This window comes from Lemur catta, chromosome X (genome assembly GCF_020740605.2).
Source record: "Lemur catta isolate mLemCat1 chromosome X, mLemCat1.pri, whole genome shotgun sequence".
NCBI classification, from domain to species: Eukaryota; Metazoa; Chordata; class Mammalia; order Primates; family Lemuridae; genus Lemur; species Lemur catta.
This window is the reverse complement of record NC_059155.1, coordinates 69631863-69643520: the sequence shown is the minus strand read 5'-3', so window position 1 is coordinate 69643520 and position 11658 is coordinate 69631863.

Below are 11658 nucleotides of genomic sequence, written 5' to 3'. Positions count from 1 at the left end.
CGGGCTTTTATGGGGAAAGTTTGCCTATTTTGTAAGACTGTCCCGTGGGAAATCTGAAGTTGTTGGGGGTAGGGTTTGGTGGCAGAAACCTGATGGGGAAGCAGGTTATTTGTAAGAGGATGAAACCAAGAGCAGGGTCCGTCCCCAGCCCCAAATGAGGACAGACCAGAGGCTGGACCTACAGGAATGTTGCTGAGACAACAATACAGGATGTGAGATTGGCCCTTGATCCTTCAACGTGTGTGTATCACAAGGGAGACTTCAATATACAGAGACATCTGGGCACATTTGGGCTGACACCTGGGCTACATAAATTTGGCATCACAAGGGATAGATGCTTTAGGTCCATGAATCACGTGATTCCCATTATCACCTAGCATCTCTCCAGTTATCAACTTTAATTCGACCTATTCTCTTTGCTATTAAATATTCAGAACATTGTTGCCTAGATCACCCTCTAAAGATATATCTGGATACGGGAAGGAGAGAGGAGAACAAAAACGTAGACGTATAGTGCCAAATGCGTTCTAAAGATGATCTTATTTCAGAGAAAATAATTAAATGAATGTTGTTTTCTTTTTAATTGCTTCACACTTAAAACCCAGTGTTGCCCAGGTTAGTACTTCCCCATAGCTAATTAAATTTTCATCGTTCCTTTTGTTATGAGAGGAGATTATATGTAAAGGTGCTAACTTTAATGATTATTACATTAGGCGAAAATTATACCATCCAAGAGTAGGCAGCAATGCGACTTATCTAGGCCATTTTTCTAGACATTTTTTTCCTTCTCTTTTTTGAATTTCACCAAGTATAGCAGTAACCTGGGGTATCGGCAGGTGCATTCATCCAGGTCGGTGGTGAATTTGTTTTTCTAAGTTGCAGACAACTCTTTGAAAGTTAAATTGTAGCTATAATTTTAAGAAAATGAAGTGAGAAATTGACTATATTTTATATATGCATCTATTAAATCATTAGAGGTGTATTTTGAAAAAGAAGGACATTTGCAACAGATCTAGACATAAGACATGTCTCTTTATTGACTTTATCCACCAGTTTCTCTGAGGCTAAGACAGGAACTTTTTTGTCCTCGTGGACATTTAGTTAGATGCGTTCATCTAGCAAAGGCATCGTAAATTCCATTTTCAGCTTAGAATGTTTTTCTAAAAACCTGCACCTGAGATTTCAACCTCAACAACCAAAAAATCGTAATTAGTGATGTCGCCCCTCTGTGTTTTATGTTATTCGGTGACATTCTTTTCGTCCTTCACCTCCTGCCTGGGTGCTTTGGTGAAATCTTAAGTCAATGTATTTTCAGGTGCCATGTGTTTGCTCTATACCGTCAGGCAATGTCTGCGTGACACCCACGGCGTTTCTGAGACTAATGCTTTCTCGGCAAATGGAAGGTTCTAAAGGTAAACATGTTAGAAACACAACCGGGAAGGGCAAACGTCCCCGTCACAGAAGAAAATTAACAAATATTGCAAATAACAACTGTGTATTCTTATTTCAACGTCCAGGACCCAGGAACACATGTATTTGAGACTAACTACGCTGTGCTGTGCTCAAGGTCCACAGCATACAATGTGACCTGTGAAAAATTAGAAATGTGTGAGATCAGTTGAATAATATCAGGGTCTGTATGAACAGGTGTAGTAGGGAGTTGCCAAAATTGGGCTAAGAAAACAGTGGATTTGACAATTCCCAGAAGGCTTGTCCTTAAACCAAGGACCTAAAGTCATTCTCTCATGTTTTGCAATAATGGTGTTGAAATGTTTTTTTTTTTTTGGCAAATAATACCACCCCTCATCTTAAGGGCTGAGGGCTTTAATACATCAACACTTTATCCAAATAATAGCAGACTGACTTAGACTATTAGCAGACTGACTTAGACTATTAGCAGACTGACTTAGAGTAAAATATGTAATAGATCTATCATTACTGTTGTTATTATTCAAAAAATTGATCGTGCTGAGAGATTAACGTTGCTTAGCTAGTGTTTTTTCTACCCCTTAGTCCAAATGTGGTGTACAACTTAGACAGGAAGTGCTTTCGTTAAGGACACATGCTTTCAGGACGTCTGACCTTCTCTTGGTTGTGTGACAGACAGGTTTAAATATTAGATCTTTTTTCTCCCAAGATCTCTCTAATTATGTGTTTTCTACACTCTTCCCTAAACCCCAGGAATCTATTGATCTTTGAAGTTAATGCATTGATTTTTTCCCCCTCTCTTATATGACAATGCCAAAGGCTTTTAATAAATGGCCCGTGGCCTTTACGTGAGCTGACACAAGTCCCCCTGATGGAGTAGCTATTAAGATATCGTCCAGACGTAGAAGCAGAATCATTTGTAAGACCCTGACATTGAAACCTTTGGTCATCAGATGCTCCAGCAGGAACTCCTCACCAAAGTCTAAACAGATTTCTCTCCTCCACTTAGGTAACACGCAACAGCACAATTTTAAAAATATATCCCAATAGGCACCATGGCTCTAATAAACATTATTAGCATTTTGCTATTCGTCCACATTTTTTGTGGGTGCCCATGTTACTTGATTTTTTTTAAAAGGAAACCTCAATTTTCCTTAAGGCTGTTCAATCTAGATGGATCAAACAAGAAAAATGCTATATACAACCAAAACTCAGGTGACTCATGCATAACCGGCATTATTTCGTTTTCACTTAACATATTTGATTCATTCATTCTCCCCAACCGCTTTGCTTGACTGAAAGTCATTTAAAAATTAATAAATGATCCCACTGTTAAACATGATCAATTAGCAACACAGTATGTTTGGTGGAATTTTGGAACAGATACTGTATTAGTTTTCTGTTGTTTTTGTAACAAATTATACCTCAAACATGGAGGCTTAAAACGACATATGTTTATCGTCTCATAGCTTCTGTGGGTCAGGACTCTAGGGAAGGCTTAGCTGAGTCCTCCGCTCACGGTCTTGTGAGGCTGCAGTCGAGGTGGTGGCGAGGTTCTGTTCTCTGTCTGATGCTCAGGTGTGGAGAGATTTATTTGCAAACTCATTGGCGTCATTGCAGAATTGAGTCGCTGGCAGCTATGTGAGTAAGAGACTCACATTTTTGCTACTCCTTGGGTAGAGCCCACCCTTGGGTCATAGAGACTGCCCACCTTACCTAGGGGCCACCCACTCCAACAGAGCCTCTTATTTGGTCAGGACAGCAGTAAGAGATTAGTGCATTCAAGGGCTTTCCCCTGATTAAACTAGGCCCACCCAGGATCATCTCCACCACAGCCAACTCCAAATCCACTGACTTGGGATGGTAATATCATCTGAAAAATTCCTTCACCATTGCCACGTTTTGGGATAGAAGCAAATCATTGTTCCCACCATTTTCAAGGGGAAGGGATTATATGGAGAATGAAGCACTGAGCCATGAGGACTCCCCTAGCATGTGTCCACCGCAGACAGTTTGAGCAATAGACAAAAAGAAATATAGGATTACAGGACATAAGTAGTAAGGACAAACTATGGTAATTAAGTTCAAACACACACACACACACACACACACACACACACACACACACACACACAGAACCAACCTGGTACCTAGGGCTGACAATTAAGTTTAAGTCTTAGATATCTGTGATATATTCATGGGTTGTTGACGGGAGGAATAAAATATTGATTAAGACGTTTGCTGCACAATGTGGCAGACACATGTGACTATGAGTACTTGGAATGGAGGGTCCAAATAGGAAAGTGCTCTAGGTGTGAAATATGTGTCAGATTTCAAAGACTGAATAACAATCACAACAATAAGAAGAATATTGGATATCTTATGAATATGTTTTATGTTTTTCACATGTTGAAATGATCATACAGTGTCCATATGGGGTTACATTCAATATTACTAAAATGGATTTCACCTGCGTCTTTTTACCTCCTTTAAAGTGGCTGCCAGCAAATTTGAAGTTACACACTGGGCTACCCCTACGTTTCTATTGCACCGTACAAAGGACTAGAAGTTCTTTCCTATTTACTTACATTCATTTGATGGATTTCTTTTTTTGTTTCTCAAGGAGAAAGGGGAAGACAATTGAATGCATCTAAAATGATATCTGAAGGAGTCAAAAATTCCTAAATATGTATCGTTTGGGTTATTTTTCTTATACGTCGAAACGTCTCACAGGTCAATGATAGCAGTTATCCATTTTAATATAATAAATCACAGACACAAAAATCTCATTTACATACCAAATGTGCCTAAACTTTATGTCAGATACAAGGAAATATTACTTTCCCGTATCTATGCAAAATGTTTGTTATGAAGATGCAATGGAATAAAATACATAAGTCACTTAGCCCCCTTTATACAGGAAACTCTGCCTATTTGATTATTTAAACAATTATTAGAGAGCTTTCTAAAGCGGTGATGATCTTCAGAAATATTTTCTATAACATATACACATTCTTCTGGACAATTCCAAGGGACAGATTGGATCCTCTAGATTGCTAACATTACTAAGTCAGTCAAACATGCGTCACGATCACCAGTTTTGCAGAAATATCCATCTGCTCTCTGGCTTTCGGCTCCATCCCACCATCCTTTCAGGGGGCAGGGACAAACCAAGCAGACTGGTTTTCCAAATGCACCGGCGGTTGGACCCGGAGAGCTCGGTGCTGCAGCCCAGACCGACAGGCAAGCAGCTGTGCGCTGTGACCAACGCAGAGGAGGCGTGAAGAACCTGTCACGCCAGGCAAGGATTGCACCTGCCACCGGTGGAACCAGGACTTATGTACCTCGGACCTGGGCATTGGCATTTAAAAAAAAATATGCTATCTGGGTCAAGCTAATGCCAATCCAGCCTTGATACCACCAAGCGACAGATTCTAGCTTTTGACCTAAATATATGGAAGTGGGACAGCCAGCCTAGGAGTGAACTAAAAAAGAAATGAAAAGAAGAAGAAAGCAAGAAAAGAAAAGAGAAAATATCAATCACGCTGTTCCATGTCCTGTGCTTTCTTTTCAGCTCTTAGCCATAATTTATCCTACAACTCAGATGATTTTTTTCCCTAAAATATTTTATTCAGCCATTCTGACTTAGCCATGTTTCTTCTGTCCTGAAAAAGAGCCTTAAAGAGTCACACGCATCCATTAAACACGATGGGCTTCCCTTGCACCTGGGAGGATGGAACAATTCCTTGGGAAGCTTGTCCTTTTGCCGGCACTGGACCCTAATCTTTTTTTTTTTTTTTTTAATTCATGGCTAGAAGAGAGAAAAAAGGACATTTGAATGCTGCCAGCATTTTATTTTATTTTAGTTACTCTTCCTGAACTGCTAGAACCTCAATTTCTTGTTTCTATTTCCAAGTAAGGTCCCATTCTGAAGAACTATAATAGGAAGTAGGTCTTCAACATATGCATTTTGTGAGGATATAATTCTTCCCACCACACCAGTTAATCCCAGGAGGGGAATGAAAGCCCAGGACTCTACGTCTACTACTGATGCTCCACACTTGGCAAAAGAGTGAGCCAATCCCACGATAAAAGCCAGCTCAGTATCTGAATGACTCGCCCTCCTTCTCCCGCGTCAAGCTGTCAGGTTCCCCGAGTTCTGCAGAAGAAACTCCGCAGTTCAATGTGACGTCTATAAATGATGCCGAGTCTGTCTGATCCAAGGGGCTTTGCTGACTTCCAAACGTAATGAGTTCAAATCCAGGTCTATCTGTGGTGTGCACACCACCCACTAATCATTGCAATATCCACTTTGGCCATTACTCACTTTTTTTTAATGCAGCCCGATTAAATAAATGTCAAGTACTTTTTTCCATGACTTCCTCAGATGGGTTCTTAACAATTTCAGCCTGTCTGAGGCAGCGTGGAGAATTGTTGGCACTTGGAGAATATTTTAAGTGTGTCGTCCTCCTTGGCAGAATTTTTAGAAGCTGGATAGGAAATGGGCAGATCTAAGATCTCAGGGTTTTCTTTTAGTACCTATCTAGTACACGTTTTGTGGTCCATCATTTCATTACTACGAATGATTCCTTCTGTATTTGTGAGCATAAAAACACAGATGTAAGATGTACTCAGTAATTAAATCGACATCAACCATGATATAAAATTCTGATTGGATATGGTTAATATTAATCCAGCTCTAAGAACGTATGTTTCTTATGTGAAAGATGGAAGCTATGTCTGATGATCTTAAAGAGGAGGCTGTTTCAAAGAGATTTTATACCTTTAAGGAAAGATTGACCTTTTCTTTTCCTCCAGAAATTAACTTGTTTTTAATCTTTGCCTTGCCAAGAGTTGCCTATGAAGTGGCACTTGACTCTAAAGCTCTTCAGTGGAACCTAAGTGACCAAAGTGACTCCACTTGCAGGATTCAGGGTTTCTCAAGCCACTTCTGTACAGTGTCAACTGACCATCTAGTGTCTATGACTATTTTATAAGAATAGGGCCCAATCCAGCATTGTGCTAATGGAAGTGAGGGAATGCATGAGTATTTAGTCAATGATTTTAACTGACAGAGCACATGTGAGGAAAAAAAAAAGGTCCAAGAGTATAAAAAGATATAGAAGTGAAAGTTCATTGTTCTTGGAGAACAGCTTCTGAACCACTGTTTTCTGCAGACCGTTGCTGTTACAACTGTCTTCTCTAACCTTCTGGAAATAGTCTAGGTGGGTACAAGAGTGCACACACACATTCACACACACACATGCAAGCACATACATGTTCACACAGTCTTTTTCACAGCTGCGTGGTATTCCAGGCATGAATCACTGCCATTTAACTAACTTACATCAGTAGTCATTGTAGGTTTTTTCTTTCTCTTACTTCTGTGATATTACAAAACAATTCTGCAATATAAACACCCTACAGTGTGAATCTCCCTGTCACGTGGGAATGCATCTCTCAGAAGTGGAAGTACACACTGGGTCAGAGGCTTTGTGCATTTTAAGTGTGAATCTACTTTGGCAAACTTCCCTCCCCAGGGGTACCGATTCACACTGTCATTGTTGAAAGTACTTGCTGTGTGTTACCAATCTTTGACATTGATGCCAATTCTGAGGTTGGCAATATGGACACCCACTCTGTCGTTTTGATTTGCGTTTCTTTACTTACGTGGGGGAAAGAATAAGTTTCATTTATTTGGATTTATTTATCTTCCTGTTCCCCCTCAAACTTTCTGTTCAGTGTTTGTTGCTTTGTGGTAAATGTTCTGGGTATATTTTAAGGATGACAGCCTGCATTCGGTTGTATTTTGCGACAGTTAGCCTTACGAGTTGCATTAGTTAGGTAGAGTAGCTGTAACAGTGCCACAGATGGGGCATAAACAACAGACATCTATTCTCTCCCATCCTGGAGGATGGAAGTCAGAGATCAAGGTGTCTCAGGGCTGGTTCCCCCTGAGGCCTTGCTCCTTGGCACATAGACGCCGTCCTCTCCCTGTGCCTCTTCCCAAGGCACTGTCCCTGCGCGTGTGTCTCTGCGTCCAAATTCCTCTCTTCATAAGGACACTAGTCATGTTGGATTAAAGCCCACCCCAATGCGCTCAACTTGATCACATCTTCAACGACTGCCTCCAAATAAAGTCCCATTCTGCGGTGCTGGGAGTTAGAAGTTCAACATCTAAATCTGGGAGTAGAGGGGCATAATCCCGCCTATTGCAGGAGGGCAGTGGTCTGTCATTCCTGACCTCACTGGGAAGGGGGAGAAAGAGGATTCCAGCTCCTTCACACGGAGCCAGCTCTCGTCCTGCATGAGGGACTTAACCACACCACGCACCTTTCGACATTGAACCCCGCCAATGATCATGAGAAGTTTTTCAGTTGCAGGAGATACTGGCTCTCAGGATGCACCATGTGAAGACAATCAGGGCGAGCGGGAAGAAAGCCACCCCCAGTAACGTCGATGGCCTCACGTGGCAGTGGGTGTTTCAAACCTGGAAAATGCAGCCGTGGCTTAGAGAGTGACCCTGGACACCCGGTGCTTAACTCTTCCTGATGCTTGAAAATGACGACTTCTTTTAGACAACCTGCAAAGAGTTCAAAAATTCCAAAGGCGGGCTCTGGTAACTCCCAAGAAAAGCACGTGGCGTTAAAGTGACGTGGAGAAATGGAAGAATTATAAGGGGGCCTCAGACAGGAGATACCTCCAGCCCAGACTTTTTAGAGACCTCTGTTAGGAGCAGATCGTGTCAGAGGAGGCAGCTTCACCCAGGCCCCAGGAATCAGCGCCTGACTTAGAAGAGGAAAAAATTGCAGAGCAGAACACAGCGTAGGAAACTGCATTTAAAACGCCAAGCCTTCCTCACCTCGGGCGACTGCAGGGATGAGGAGAAACTTTCTGGTACACGCTGTATCTTTTTGTAAAACTTAGGGTGGCAGCACGGAAGACACATTGTATTAATTTGCTACTCAAAATCCCCTTCCTGCAGAAGTTCTCTGATGCGTAGTCGTGGTATAAGCATGCAGCTTTCTTTTGCAGAATTGCATCAGGACAGTTTTAAAGCCACTCGACATTTCCTGGGCTCCTCAGGTACAGACGTCTGCAGGTGCTACTGGCTTCCTCCTGTCAAGACCGACAAGCCCAAAAGTCTGCAGAAAAGCCAAGAAACGAAAAAAAAAAAAAAACTTTTCTGGGTCTCCTTAGTCCCCCAACCCTGCTGAGCACGGTGGCTTCTGTCCCCTGGATCAGAGAGGGGAAGCAGTTGGCCAGGAAAAGTACCTGGGGAGTCTGCCTGTGCCTTGTGCAACTGTTAGGAGATGCCCCTTGCTGTTCCTCTTCAGCATTTTTATCAAAATACCCACTTTTTTGGGTCATATGCACATTCCCACCTCCAGCTGTGGAGTTAATGTTCCCACAGTCGCTACGAAACGCGGAGCTTGGCGTTCAGTTGTGTCTTTTCCCAGGACATCCTTCCCAAAAGGAACAGCTCTGATGTCGATCAGCACGTGCCTCCCGTCTGGGAAAGGACTCGGGCTGGACTCAGCAGAAAGCAGGTTTCACGGAAACAACCACCACTCCACGTGAGGGCAAAGCGCCATGTGCACCTGTCCCGCTGTGTGCAGACCCTACCTCTTCTGGAGAAGCGTGGGTAAAAAAGAGAGTGGGGAAAGTGTCAAAAGCGGAACAGCATTTGTTCAGCGTGTTAGCAAGAAGAGGCAGCTCGAAGAGAAAGCCTCCGGCAATTATTGGCGGAGTCAATCAGCTCCCCTCTTGCGGCCCCAAGCTGCAAAATAAAGAGGTGAAAACCACAGGGCGTTTGCTGTGCATTGTTGAGAGGGCATGTTCAAGCAAGGGAGATCTGGAAGGCTGCTTCTTGCAGATTCAGGGATGGGAAGCACATGCCACTGATCAGAAAGCTCACTGGCCTCCCGGGAAGCTACATGCATGCTATTGATTTAAGTCTTGCCTCCCTTCTTTGTTCACACCGTGGAGATGATTCTAAAAATAACCCACAGAATTACGTAACTCCCTTTGCTGCTGTTCTATTCCTTGCTTGTCTTTGTTTTTGTTTTGTTTTGTTTTGTTTTGTTTTGTTTCTTTTAATGAACTGCCAAATGGATCCACTATGAGCTGTTTCGGCTGGAAGCAATATAAAAATGCATGTCGCGGTAGACCCTTCTCCTTCATTAAGTTCTAGACTGTCAAGGCTCCTGGGAGTTATGATTTAATCTCTGCAATCTTGGCAGTGCGATGGACGCAGTGGGTTAAGTTGTAAAAGGAGTGTTTTAACACCTAGTGATGCAAAGGTTTTTACTGAGTTTACAAAGCCTGTATTCTCCAAGAAAGTAGAGAAAGAGAGAAAAAGAGAGAGAAAGACAGAGATCATAGTTCCGAGGATGTTATAGACCAAGCTAGTGTTAAAGAAGAAAACAGCTGCAGAAAACTCCTCCTGCAGCTCACAGGGTTGCAGAACTTTGCATGGACCAACAACCTTTAAATCTAGTGTCTGATTTCCAATGGCTGCAAAATCCAGAAGGTATTTTGGAACACTGCACAGCATGGAAGTCGAGGCAAATGTAATATATGTAACCTAAACATTTTTACCCTCATAATATTCTGAAATAAAATTAAAAAAAAAATAAAGATTTAATATCCCTTTTCTCTAATCATTGTTAAGTCATTCTGTTTCCCAAAAGTTTCCTTTCTTTCCATTTAATGAAAGAAAAGGATTCGAAAGCAACTTGTTACAACAACGAAATCCCAAATTGTCATTCTAATATATTCAAAAGTACATTGTATTGTGGACTTGAGTCATTAATAGAACCAAAATGAGCCTGTAAAACAGCAGCTAGAAGCCTCTGGAGGTACCTTGAGATCTCCCAACAAGGCAATTTACCTTTCTAATTTTTAGTGACAGAGAATGTGAATAAATTGTGAATTTCTCTTAAACCCTACATGAAATGCTCTAGTGAACATGTGATTCCAGTTAGTCGGCTGTGTGCAGTGGCTCAGGCCTGTAATCCCCGCTGTTTTGGGAGGCTGAGGTGGGAAGATTGCTGGAGTACAGGAGGTCCAGACTAGACTGGGCAACATAGCAAGACCCCATTTCTAGAAAAATAAATAAATAAAATGATTCCAGTTAGAGGACATCTGACTTATAATGGCAGTGCTTGCTTAGTTTTATTTATCATTAAAATTAAATAATGGAATCTATTTAGTTGGTGGGACTCAAGAACAGAAGGAAATAAGGACATGTTCAATGTTTGGTTGAAATCTGTCTTTTCTAATGGTTTTGAGTTTCAGTGTCCCTAAAGGTATCTTACCAAGTGTTTTTTTTTTTTTTTAAATTACCAAATGTATCTCATGTGTTTGTTTTTAATGTAAATTTACAGAGGGTAGGACTCTGCTTTCTTCCTGGCATAAAACATAATTACTTACTGTCTTCTTCTTAAGCAAACCATGATACCCATTGAATTAATTTGAGGCATTTGCACATCATTCATGAAACGTTCAGTCTGAGAGGTTAGATGAAAGTAGACATGGACTAATCCTGAAGAGACACAGTCTTTTAGAAGTTTTGTCGTTAATAGGATGTAGTCCAAAGTGATGTTAATGTGGAAGGTCCGTGAACGTCAATGGGATATTGTCAAGGTGATTCAGAGGAAAATCTGGGAGAATCTGCAAAATTTCTTTGTTCAATAGTTTCTACAGATATAAGACTAAAACGTGTTTTCTATTAAAATATTGTTCATTTTATAAATTGGAATGGTTCTTGGATTAAGGTATCACCCTGGCTGGTTCTGATCTCCCTGTTACCAGTTATGCTGTAGAATTTTGTTACTGATTAAACTAGAGGATCTTAAAGGCTAATCTTCAGTCTCAGAACAATGGAAAACTCTTTGAAGAGTCCTATATATTTTTCTTCTTTCCTTTTCATCATCAGAGTCTATTACCACTGTTGGTACCATGATGTCCTCAATATATATTTACGGAATGGAGAATTGGATGAATAAGCTTTATTTCAATGTCTTGGATTAACTTCCTATAGCCAGGGTTTCTCCTAAAATATAAATAATGTGTTTCTAGGAAAAAAAATAAATTATTTAATCATTGGGATTTTATCGGAAATTATTTTGTGGGGTAAGGGTTGGCTTGTGTCTCTTTATTTTGCACTCAGTGTACAAAATCCAAAACCCTGGCTAAATCCAACGCCCATTTCCACTCTTAGCATCC